This window comes from Eumetopias jubatus, unplaced genomic scaffold (genome assembly GCF_037043125.1).
Source record: "Eumetopias jubatus isolate StellerSeaLion01/CBP00866 unplaced genomic scaffold, mEumJub1_p1.0 scaffold_17, whole genome shotgun sequence".
NCBI lineage: Eukaryota > Metazoa > Chordata > Mammalia > Carnivora > Otariidae > Eumetopias > Eumetopias jubatus.
The window spans coordinates 45153152-45166284 of record NW_028274823.1 but is presented as its reverse complement, the minus strand read 5'-3'; the positions used below and the strand labels follow the sequence as shown (position 1 = coordinate 45166284).

Sequence of the window (13133 nt, the reverse complement as noted above, 5' to 3'; positions counted from 1 at the left end):
TAGTTTTTATTTTTTTCCTTCTCCACCATGTCTGGCTTTGCCAACCCACCTCCAAGTGCTTTCTGAGCATCTCTGGCTAAGACCTGTTGTACTCCAGCTGGCCTCCATCCAGTTCTGGGGCTGTCGAGCCTCCTCCCGACATGGTGCAGAGGGGGTCTGAGAAGGGAGAGTAAGGGAAAGTGCAAAAGAGCAAGATAAAGGGCATTCATTGCAACAGATCGAGGGAATGGGGGGCAGCAGTTTCAGTCAGATAAAGCGGTTGGTTGTGCTCTTGAAAATTTTGGTAGTTGGGGGTCAACTTGTAATTCCATATATGCTACAAAACCTTGGGGAAGTTTGAATTTTGATCGCAATATTTAGGCAGTGGCCATGATTGTGATCTGAAGACAACCAGATTTTAGAAGTAAAGGGAAGATCAAAAGGTAATCAATCCTTTTCCGCCCCTCCCCCCCCCGAGTGCCGCTCCGGGGGCGCTGCGCTCGCTCAGAGCTTCCGGCTTCTGCTAAGGTAGTGCCGCCGTCGTCTCTCTCCAGCCGTCCTCATGATCATCTACCGGGACCTCATCAGCCATGATGAGATGTTCTCCGACATCTACAAGATCCGGGAGATCGCGGACGGGCTGTGCCTGGAAGTGGAGGGGAAGATGGTCAGTAGGACAGAGGGTAACATTGATGACTCACTCTTTGGTGGAAATGCTTCCACTGAAGCCTCGGAGGGCAAGGTACCGAAAGCACAGTAATCACTGGTGTTGATATTGTCATGAACCATAACTTGCAGGAAACCAGCTTCACAAAAGAAGCCTACAAGAAGTACATCAAAGGTTACATGACATCAATCAAAGGCAAACTTGAAGAACAGAGGCCAGAAAGAGTAAAGCCTTTTATGACAGGGGCTGCAGAACAAATCAAGCACATCCTTGCTAATTTCAAAAACTACCAGTTCTTTATTGGTGAAAACATGAATCCAGATGGCCTGGTTGCTCTGCTGGACTACCGTGAGGATGGTGTGACCCCATATATGATTTTCTTTAAGGATGGTTTAGAAATGGAGAAATGTTAACGAATTCGGCCATGACTTTGGATGTGTCACCTGTTGCCGTAACGGGCTGCTCCTCTTCATCCACACGACACCAGGATTTAGACAGATGGGACTGATGGTATCTTGAGCACTTCATTTGTTTTGACCCTGGTTTATATGGAGCGGAGGCATCGTTTTTAAGACAAAAACATGTCATGTAGTTTGTCCAAAAATAAAATGCATTTAAACTCATTTGAGAGAATGCCTCTTAGTTTAACACATATTTAAATCTATCCAGTGTAGTGTCCTGGAGAAGCTAGAGCCTGGCCGTAGACTACTGCTAGAAAGCATAAGACTGCCTGCAGATAACTTCTACAGTGCAAAACTACTTCTGGGACTGGAATATAAAAAACAAGAATCCAAAAGTCTTAATTCTGAGTTCAAGTAAAGAGGAAAGACCATGCTCATAGCTGGGCCAACATTTGAAGTGGATTCCTTACACATTTCATCACCTACCAACGGAAGTAGTTAACTCTGGAGGAGATTACCAAAAGAATAAAAAGAGACTAATGACAGTTGGAAAAAAAAAAAAAAGGTAATCAATCAAAATTCCATAATGGCCACATCAGAAGGGCTTAAAGAGAGGATATTAAATTAGACTTGGGATCAGTAATAAAGCATTGGGAGTATTCTTTAATAAGAACAAGTCTGAAGTCAGCAGATATTCCAAACTGCTTTGGCCTTTATGCTCACCCCTTTGTCCCTGTGGACAGTCTGAACAGCCCACATTTTGTTATCTATTGGTGGTGCCACATGGTGATAATCCACAGCCTCTTTTATTTTAGAACGCATTTAGAGGCTCCATTTGTGATGCAAACAGAGCTAGATTGTTAGTCCTGGGATTCTTTCCCATCCCTTTATTTAATGTGTGGGGTTCATATAAGCTTACTGTTTATTTAAATCTCTAATGTGTGGCTGCTGGATATTGTGAAGGACATACCTGAATCTGAGTGATGTCCTAGTAAGGAATCCCCAGATGCACTGGGAATCTGTGGATTTTTTTCTTTCTTTTCTTTCTTTTTTTTTTTTAGATTTTATTATTTATTTATTTGACAGAGAGAGACACAGCGGAAGAGGGAACACAAGCCGGGGGAGTGGGAGAGGGAGAAGCAGGCTTCCCGCCGACCAGGGAACCCGATGCGGGACTCAATCCCAGGACCCTGGGATCAGGACCTGCACCAAAGGCAGACGCTTAAGGACTGAACCACCCAGGCACCCCTGTGGATTTTTTTCTAAAACTGATGGGTGACTTCTGTAGGTTATAAGGGGTCTCCAGTAGGTTATTATCATGTCAGAAAACTCCCTCAGACTAATGTCTCTTAATCAATCAATGCTTTCTTGGCTCACTCTACCCACCTCATCTACTGATGACCCTGCTCCGTATTGTGGGATGTGCATCAGTTGGGAGTTGTGAGGGACTAAACTTGGAAGGGATTTTAAAAGATGATGCAACATGGAAACACAGCTTAAGTATCATCATTTGTAAAAGACGGTGTTTACATCAGGGATGAAACGTCACACTGCATATACAGCTGTATTTACAGAGGGTCCTGCAAGGTCAGTGAAACTACCCAAGACTTTGGGAGGCAAACAGTTCTTTATCCTCCATAGGTTATCTGAGGGACCCCCAGAGCCACAGATAGTGCAAAACCTGAACAATACTGATGATACAATAAAACATGACCTTTAAGAAAGAAGGGATAACTTTGTTTTATACTGTTTTCCAAGAGAATGGTGGGTGGTTTTAAGACTGGGCTTGCGTGAGCAATGTCCGCAATAGCCAAACTGTGGAAAGAGCCAAGATGTCCATCGACAGATGAATGGATAAAGAAGATGTGATATATATACACAATGGAATATTATGCAGCCATAAAAAGGAATGAGATCTTGCCATTTGCAACAACGTGGATGGAACTGGAGGGTGTTATGCTGAGTGACATAAGTCAGTCAGAGAAAGACATGTATCCTATGACCTCACTGATATGAGGAATTCTTTTTTTAATTTTTTTATTGTTATGTTAATCACCATATATTACATCATTAGTTTTTGATGCAGTGTTCCATGATTCATTGTTTGTTCATAACACCCAGTGCTCCATGCAGAACGTGCCCTCCTGATATGAGGAATTCTTAATCTCAGGAAACAAACTGAGGGTTGCTGGAGTGGTGGGGGGTGGGAGGGATGGGGTGGCTGGGTGATAGACATTGGGTAGGGTATGTGCTATGGTGAGCACTGTGAATTGTGCAAGACTGTTGAATCACAGATTTGTCCTTCTGGAACAAATAATGCAACATATGTTAAGAAAAAAGAAAAAGAAGAAGATAGCAGGAGGGGAAGAATGAAGGGGAGTAAGTTGGAGGGGGAGACAAACCATGAGAGACGATGGACTCTGAAAAACAAACTGAGGGTTCTAGAGGGGAGGGGGGTGGGGGGATGGGTTAGCCTGGTGATGGGTATTAAAGAGAGCACATTCTGCGTGGAGCACTGGGTGTTATGCACAAACAACGAATCATGGAACACTACATCCAAAACTAATGATGTAATGTATGGTGATTAACATAACAATAAAAAAAAAGACTGGGCTGCATGTTCTTTGACAGTCATCCCATAGAGATGGGTATACGTCCCTTGCCTTGAATCTGGATGGGCTTCTGAATGCTTCAACCAAGAAGGTATGGCAGAAGACATTCTGTGTGACTTCTGAGGTTAGGTCATGATGGCCATGAAGCTTCTGCCTCATTTTCTAGATCATTCACTATTGTAGCCCTAAGTCACTGTGTAATGATTTCAGCTATTCTTAGGCTGCTGTGATGGAGAGGTCACTGGTAGGTACTCTGAGCCAACCTTCTAGACCTCTGAGTGAAGAAGTCTTCAGATGATAGCAGCCCAGACATTTGAATCAATTCCATCCATTCAAGTCTTCCCAGCAGGAAATCGGAGGGGGAGATGAACCATGAGAGACGATGCACTCTGAAAAACAAACTGAGGGTTCTAGAGGGGAGGGGGTGGGAAGATGGGTTAGCCCGATGATGGGTATTAAAGAGAGTATGTTCTGCATGGAGCACTGGGTGTTACACACAATGAATCATGGATCACTATATCAAAAACTAATGATGTAACGTATGGTGATTAACATAACATAATAAAAAAACAAAACAAAACAAAACAAAACAAAAACAAGTCTTCCCAGCAGGACCCCAGGCATTATGGAGCAGAGACTGTTCTTCCTGATCCAAATATCTCACCCGCAGACTCTGAGAGCATAGTAAAATGGTCATTGTCTTATGCCACTAAATTTTATTTTTTATTTATTTATTTTTTAAAATGTTTTATTTATTTATTCATGAGAGTCAGAGAGAGAGAAAGAGGCAGAGGCAGAGGGAGAAGCAGGCTCTCCGCCTAGCAGGGAGCCCGATGTGGGGCTCGATCCCGGGATCCTGGGATCATGACCTGAGCCAAAGGCAGATGCTTAACCATCTGAGCCACCCAGGTGCCCCTGCCACTAAATTTTAGAGGAGGTTGTGGTTCAGCAGTAGATGACCAGAATAGTAGGTTAAGTTGGAATTTGCCCAACATCACCAGCTGTATGCTGCACAATTCTTGTTCTCTGTTTGGGAGAATAAGGCAAAGTAAAGTATTTCCAGTCACTTGGAATAGAGGTGAAGTAAATAAATGCCTTAATTATGGATAAGCATGCTTTCACTCAGAGGCAACCATGTGTCCCTTAGGGGGACTATCCCCAGGGAATTACGAAGCTGGGAACTAGTCATCAGGACAGGAGCTGACCAACTGGCCTCTCCCTAGAAGAACTGTGTACCTATTAACATTCATGGCTTCATTGGAGATCATCAAGCTGTTCCCCGTGTCCCTTGCTTTGGCAGAGGTAGTTGGTGTATTAGTGTCTGAAAGGGAAAAACAGAAGACCACATTTTATAAAGGAGGTTTAAATTGGTTATGAGGTTGTAACAATTATCTATGACCACAGTAATACTGTCCACCACGCTCCCCTACAAATATCTGATGGCATAATACAAAAGCATACATTCATCTCATCAGTCTAGGCCTAGGGACACAAAAGAGAAGTAGTGAGAACACCAGAACTGTCCCAGTAGCTTGGAGAGGGGTGTCTGTGAGGCTGCTACTTGATCTGGGCAGGGGGTTGCCATGCTGCTGGTGTGCAGAATTATGGTGGGGTACCCTGCTCCAGTGCTCCAACCACCAAGAGGGAGCAGCAGCAGCTGCTGAAGGCACCACTGATAGTGGCTAGAGCAAGAAGAATCCCCTCTTCCCTCCACCTCCCTTCTAGTCTCCTACCCCTGCCTCCCATTAGCCAAAGCTACAAGGAAGACTGTAGACAAGGAATCCTGGGAAGTGTAGTTTGTAGGCTTCCACCTCTAGACTCACAGAATGGATGAGGGATGGTCTTAGAGATGAGAAACAGTAAGTACCTAACTGATGCTGTTGGAAATCTTAATCCCTGGGATCGTCAAGAAAATCCTCCAAAAAAATACTGTCCACATATCACAATAAGTTAGGATTTTTTTTTTTTTTTGGTTGAAAATCAAAGCAATCTGAATCCAAACTAACTTAAGCAAAAGGTAAATTTTAATCTAAGTGAAGAGTTTAGGCAAAGGATCAAACAATGTCATCAGGATCTAATCTCTCACCATCTCCTATTCTTTTCTTTACTTTTTCATTCTTTGGCAGGATCTCATAATATGGCAGCAAGATTTCTCCCAGCAGTTATAGTGTGGTCTTGTTAGAGCTGTAAGAATGACAGAAGAGGGATCTTTCTTTCTCTTTCACTTACTTCACTCAACATCTAAAACTCTTTTTTTTTTATTTTTTTGTGGGGACCACAGATTTCCTGGGGGCTCCGCAGACAGCATCACACCACAGGGGTCTGGTTACTCAGTACACACAAGGTGGTCTCCACCCACAGCTGGGGCCCAGAGGTGGTTTGGTGCAGTCTCCTGCCTTGTGGCCTATACCCAGCTGGATCCCTGCCTCCTGGGCAGCTGAGGGAGGGGGCTGTTGGTGGTGGGTCCCAGTCCTAGAAAGAGGAAGGAGGCAGGGGTGTCTGGGGCGGGCTGGGGGCCAGGAGGGGCTCACATGTCCTCACTGCAGAGATGGCAGCCTCAGCAGCTGCATCACCACCAGCATCTGGCTGGTCTGTCAGATCTCGCCAGCTGGGGACATCTCATCCACGACTGTGTAAACCTTGTAGAAGTAGAACACCAGCCCTCAGACATTGTGGAGATACTCATTTAAGATTTCCACAAAGTTGTGGATGGCTTCCAGTAGGCCAGGTTGTTGTCATTGATGTCCATGGAGACACGGGTCAGCTCTGATTGGTTCTAACACGTTATGGTCAGATGGTGCTAGGTTCAACCACATTTGGCTTGGGTTCAAGGACTGGCGGAAATGTCAACCTGGACTCAGTCCAGGTGTGCTTTACTTTGCTTTACTTCCAAAGCATCAAATAAGCAGACAAAAATCACACATATAGATAAGAGGAGGATGTGAGTGTGTGGATGAGGTTCCTGTTTTGCTTGAAGGCAGGTCCCAAGTCTTAGCAACCCTAGGGAGGAGAAGATGTTCACTAGGTCAGACGATCACATGTCTTTTACTCACCTAGCCACTTCAGGACCCAGAAGTAACTTCTACTATAATCCAAGGCAAGAATTATATTACTCGGCAAGCAATGATCCAAGCATAATATCAAGACCTTCAAATTCTTGCTGTAGTAGCACTCAAGCAGCCTCCTCTTGGCTTTGGCAGAGTCTAGGGAGTTTCTATTCATATACTTAGGGTCTTTCCATGATCTCGCCTGACCATGGTTTACCACACTCCTCCACTTCTGACTTTGATATCATAACTATATGGATGCCATGCCCATTCTTGGACCTGAAGTGAGATCAGCACAACCCAATATATAGTCAAAGGCAAGGGAAAGGATGATTTTACAAAAGAACACACTTGGTGCTCTTTTCGGAAGCAGAGAGAATGGGTACTGTGGAGGCTAAAGCAGTATATGTCTACTAGAATGATTTGCTCTTATTCTGGGTACAGGAGCCCCTGAGCCCAAGTCCCTGCCTGTCCTCAACAATTTGGGTTCTGGGAAAGGACAAACCTTCCATACTCTCTCCAACTCTGGCTGTTATTTTTCAATACCCGGCATAATTTATCCTTTTTCAGTTGCCACATACGAATTGAGCATCACTGTCAAAACACCTCTGAAAACTCTGCCTGTATCTCTAGCTATTGTCCCTCTACATTTGGCAGCTGTCCCCTCTCCTTCAGTATATACTGACTTAGCAATGCTATTCTGAGTGTAAGGAGGCTTTTCCAGGTTGGTTTCCTTTCTAGCAATGTTCTGAGTTCCTTCCAACTTCTGTGTTTTCCAAGATGCAATGCATTCTGTTTCTCTGCAGTTGGGGAGTTCCCTCTAGCCAAGAATTACATTTTGTTAAATCGTCCCTTCCAAATGTTTTCTCTACAACCACTGTAATGAACTGACAGATGGGTGTCTGATCTTCAGAAAGTATAATGAAGATTTATTTTCTAAACTGTTAGGACAAGCCAAGGTTATCATACAAAAAAACTAACACACTGCAAATTATGCTCAATTCAACCAAAAGTGGCAATTTCATTGGCTATGGCTTTCCCCACTGAATCATGTTGGTAATATAGATATATTTGTACATCCAGAGCTTAGATCATCATGTTGATTGCCTTGCTGATAAACACTAATTTTTGAGAGGACTGGAACTTTCATGAATTCCCTCAATCTTACCATATTCAGGATAACATTTTACACATGTTAACTCAGCATGGGTAATGGTTCTGGTGTTTGGTGACTCTGTGTCCTTCAGAAAGGAATGACCTTGGGTATCTCATTTGGGCAACTTGAAGAAAGATCCCCAGACCTACAAGATCATCAATGTGCAGCTACTAAATTTAGGTTCACTTTATGCCTGTCCATGGACAATGAACTTCTTAGAAATATTATTAAGAGATATCATACAAGATGAACAAAATGAATCTATCACAAGAATCTTCCAATTTTCTAGAATCCAGCATAACCTGTTACCGTCACTGGTAACTGACCACTGAGCCACCTGACTTTCTAGAGGACTCCATTCTCTTACTCAGAATGCAGCTTCCTCCCCTGTTCTTCTGCTAAAGGGTTGTTGCTTAGGAGTTTTCTCACAGGTTGAATCCAACTGTATTCCTATAGATTGCTTCTTTCTCTCTTTTGAAATAGTAAAGGCATATATAATGCAAATTAATACCCCCATAAAACAATTGGCCTCTCTCCATCCGAAATCAACACAGAAGCTGCAGGCCACTTCTCAGTGGCCAACAATTCACACTGACTGCTCTGGTGGATGAATTGGCTCTATACCCAAAGTGAACAGTGCAAGCAAACCATAAAAAATAAAATGTACTAAACCACCAACTGACATTATGGAAATAAGACACTGGCTGGCCAAAAACCACAGTGTATCAATTAGCAGGATCTTAGGATTTGGCAGAGAGAACTCTTGGTTCTGGAAACAGAATGCTGCATGTTTTATGCAGGCATATAACATTTCCCTTGTATTCAAAGAAGGCAATCACCTGCAGCACATCCTGGGAAAGCTGAGATTATGGTGTTAAAGTTTGCATCAACTCAGTCTGAAGCGTCCATCAATTAAGCTTGGTTGATACAGTGACTGCTATAATCACCTAATGGATTCGTCCTTCTGCTTTTCTCTCCATAGGTCTCTGTAGAAATTTCAAGGACACAACTTTGTTTCCATCTGGTGGAAGGGGAGATGTAGGAAATCAGGATTGCCTGAAAATTTCAAATGAGACTTCACACGATGGCTGAACCTTGGTGGGGGTCCTCAACGCAAAGGGCAGATGTAGGCAAAAGCTGTTGAATCTGTCAATACTCCCACTGCTGAGAGGTTCAGAGAAAAAGTTTCCACTGGTCCAATCCTCAGGGGCCTGGTCTTGTGGAAGACTGGAGATAATGTGATCTTGGCTCAGACCAACAAGGATCAAAACTCTGCCTTGCTATTTATTGGTTTGTTGACTTTGAGAACATACCTTTCCTTTCTTAATTTCAGTTTCCTCTTCTGGAAAATGGAGACAATACCTACCTAATGAAATGATTGCGAGAGCAAAGAATAATCAATATAAGTTACCTAGCCGCCTCCTTGGCTTACTGTACTAGGTGCCACTGAAGAGTAGTATTATTAATTTAGCAGTAGTGATAAACTTGAAGGGATGGCAGTGGCTGGTTGTGTGCTCAGGCAGGTAAAATTATACTCCAGATAGGTGTCTGCATCCATAAATTCAGAGTAGAGGTTTCTGGATACCCTTCAGGGAGAAGGCTGGTTTGTTTGTTGGATTTTAGTCTAAGACACAGTTAGTTACCCCTTGACTACTTTGGAAAGACACAAATCTTATGTGTGGCTTTTGGAAAGTTACTGGATCTTCCTGAGCCTCAGTTTCTCTGTAGTAGAATGGACAAGATACTCCTGGCTTTCTCTTATTACTGCAAAATTAAATAGGATGGCATACATAAGACACTTAACAGTCCCTGGACCTTTGTAGAACAAGTGTGGTAATTGATAAATAAACAAATACTGGTCTTTTCCTCTTCCTTCAGTTTCAACGGTGGGATTTAATGATATCTGTTCTGAGGAATCCCCTATGCAGTTCCCACAGGTATATAGGTACAAACTCTCACTCCTAAGTGATTGGCCACTGTCCAGGCCCAGACCTACCCATTTGCCCTTATTAGTATTTTCAGGGCAGAGGAATAAGACTGAAGGCAGAGATTGGGATGTTTTCTCACCCAATCAGCATTATTAATTGATGATAACTTCTTGGACCTGGCTTTGGTAAGAGTCTAAGAAATTTATTTTTTTTAACCAACAAAAACATCCTACATCCTTAAAGGTAAGAAATGGAGAAGGTGGGAGAAGAAAAGGTAATGTAAGTTGTAAATATAAAAAGTGACTGTCGAATTCGACATTAGCTTTGCTGACATTCCAGTCCACGCGTCTGTCACACTGCAAACCCTCCTCACTTTCCCTTTTGGGTTAGTTTTCTACTGCTGCTGTAACACACTACCCCCAGTTTAGCTGCTTATACAATGCAGTTAGCGTCTTACCATTCTGCACTTTGGAAGCCTAGCACAGTTCTCCCTGGGTTTAAGTAAAGGTGTTGACAGGAAGGAGTTAGTTTCTGGAGGTGCTGGGGAACGATCCATTTTCTTTCGTATTCAGGTTGTTGGCAGAATTCAACATGTGTCTTGCTGTTGTAGGATCCAGGCCCTGTTTTCTTGCTAGCTGTAATTGGTGGACCATTCTCAGCTTCTAGAGGTCACTGAGTGACCTTCGGCTTGTGGCCCAATTCCTCCTTCTTGGAATTCATCATGTCTTTCTCACATTGCAGCTGTCTGACTGCCCCTCCTCTCTGCTTCCTCTGCCACTTTCAAAGACTCATGACATTAGAGTTGACCTGCCCAGATAATCCAGGATAATCTTTCCATCTCAAGGTCCTTAGCTTCCCCTCAACTACAAAGTCCCTTTGCCATTTAAGGTGACATAGTCACAGGTTCCAGGGATTAGGATGTGGATGGCTTCAGGGGTCACGATGCTGCCAACCACATCTCTGGACAGACCTGGACAGGTAGGGAGAGCAAACTGAAAATAAATCTGAGATTTATTGGTTTCTCTATAAGTGACTTGAGTGCTCCTGAAGGTAGAAAACACGGCAAGGAAAGCTGTAGCATTAAACAGATGAAGTTATTTAAAAGACAGAAAAAAAAAAAAACAGATTTTCTAGTATGTAGTTATGGGTCCTGTTAACTACAGTTTAAATTGTTTTTTAAGAAATTTTTGACAGATTGGTAAATTACAACCTACACATTCCTAATTAATTTTGTCATATCTCCAATTTTCTCAGATTGCCCAAGTTTCTTTACTTCCACATTTTATGAGTAGCTCTTGGTTTGGTTGCTCTCCCAAGAAAATTGAGGCAAAATAGTGAATGGCTATGTAGTGTGTGTGTGTGTTTCATTCAAGCTCCACTTTTTGGCTAAATTCATAATGGCATAGAATGATAAAATGGATTGCGTTAACCTAGAAAAATAACATAGAACAATAATGTGGGACAATATCATGAAGTAATAATGAGAGAGAGTAATATGGGACTGCAGGTTAACTAGTGCTTAGAACCCCAAATGCAAAAGCTTCCTCTTAGGCACATTTTGTTAGATAAGAGTGGCCTTAAGAAAGGTTTGTATGGCACAGGCTAGAATACCAGAAAAGGCAGAGTAGGAGAGGTTAGCTCCAGGAGAGTGTTCCTCAAAGCGAGCTGTGCATACAGAGCTTTATGAAAATACAGATACCTGGGTCCCTACCACAGAGATTCTGATTTAGTTGGTTTGGGATTTTTTTTTTTTTAAACAGCTCTCCAGGTGATTCTAACATTTAATCAGGGTTGAAAGCCATTGCATCGGATTAACCTCCATGACACTAGTGACAGTTATAAAAATCCCTGTGATCAGGCATTAAAACGGAGGGCTCTCAAGCACAGGGATGCAGCAGCAGAGGTGACTGAGGCTGGGGTTCCAAGCACAGTTGTCTCGAGTTGGGGCCCTTGTGCATTCCTGCATCCCTATATTCTTACCTGTCTGGTGAGATGGAGATGGGTTTCATGATTCCGGACCAAAGGATCAAAATGGATTTCTACCTCCAAGGAGCCTGGGTGCTGGAGCTCTTCTCATTTGTTTGTAGAAGAAAGAACTCTTCTCACTGCAGTTCAGACTCCTATGGGCCTACCATTTGGGGAGGAAGTATAAAGGCGTAGGCTAACTCTAAATACCGTGGTGAAGAGAATTCCCCAAGCTCCCTGCTTCTTTTCCTCTCAGGGATCCAGTTTGGCTTCCAGGTGGAAAGTCATTCTACTCAAGAGCTGTCCGGTCTCTCCAGGATCTGAGGCCCTTCATCCCTGCTGCTTGCCACACGATGCCTCCATTGTTTGTTCTTGATGCAAGAACATTTGTTCTTGTCCTGGCTGTAGGGGCTAACTCCTGCCCCCAGACTCGGGGAGAGTTTGGGTTCTGTACCATGACTTGCTAATGTGATCATTGCTGATCTTGCATGATCTCTCTTAGGGCTGCTGCTGGGACAGGGTTAGAGTTAATCAGGATCTCAGTAGTGAGGCCCTTTAAAAAAATGATAGCCCTCTATATTACAACTGTCTTGTTTATTGTCTTTTTTTAAAAGATTTATTTATTTATTTTGAGAGAGTGAGAATGAGAGACAGAGAGAGAGTACATGAGAGGGGGGAGGGTTAGAGGGAGAAGCAGACTCCTCGCTGAGCAGGGAGCCCGATGCGGGACTCGATCCCAGGACTCCAGGATCACGACCTGAGTCGAAGGCAGTCGCTTAACCAACTGAGCCACCCAGGCGCCCTGTCTTGTTTATTGTCTTATTTCAGGCTATTTTAACCTTTCTTCCTCATTGCCTAGAGAATTTGGCACAAATTCTGTTGGGGTTAAGCCCAGAGCAGCCATCTGACTCTGCAACTAACATGCAGACTCAGTCACCATTCCTGGGCTCATGGGACATTTTTATTCTCATACCTTTTCTCCTCGCTATGTTACACGGTGTCATTCCCCTTGGTTTGCCCAACCACCCACATCTCATAGCTGGAGCAGGTCAGAGACAAATTCTATACATTCCGCCATGCCAGGAATAAGGAGAGGGTTGGCCCCAGGTGCATTCATGCTGGGGAGGGTAGATAGCACAAGTCATAAGTACTACATTCCCAGGAGCAGAGTCTGCAAGAGACTGCAAGGAGCAGCTGTCTGACTGCTGACAGCATTCCCATATAATTCATTATCTTCTGAGTATCTTTCACATGACATTTTATGGTAGCCAGCTCTGTAGAACAGAGGTGTTAAACTGGCTAGCTGAGTGGATTGCACTTTGTTGTTGAGTGGGGCCCTAAATCCCCATCTTATATCTACAGCTAGAATGAGGTTGGG

The 13133-nt window shown here is 43.5% G+C and overlaps 1 pseudogene; it reads left to right on the top strand.

The window, feature by feature from the left end:
- The first annotated feature begins 526 nt into the window (after window positions 1–526).
- Window positions 527–1143, top strand: LOC114205351 (translationally-controlled tumor protein-like; annotated as a pseudogene).
- Window positions 1144–13133: the final 11990 nt, after the last annotated feature.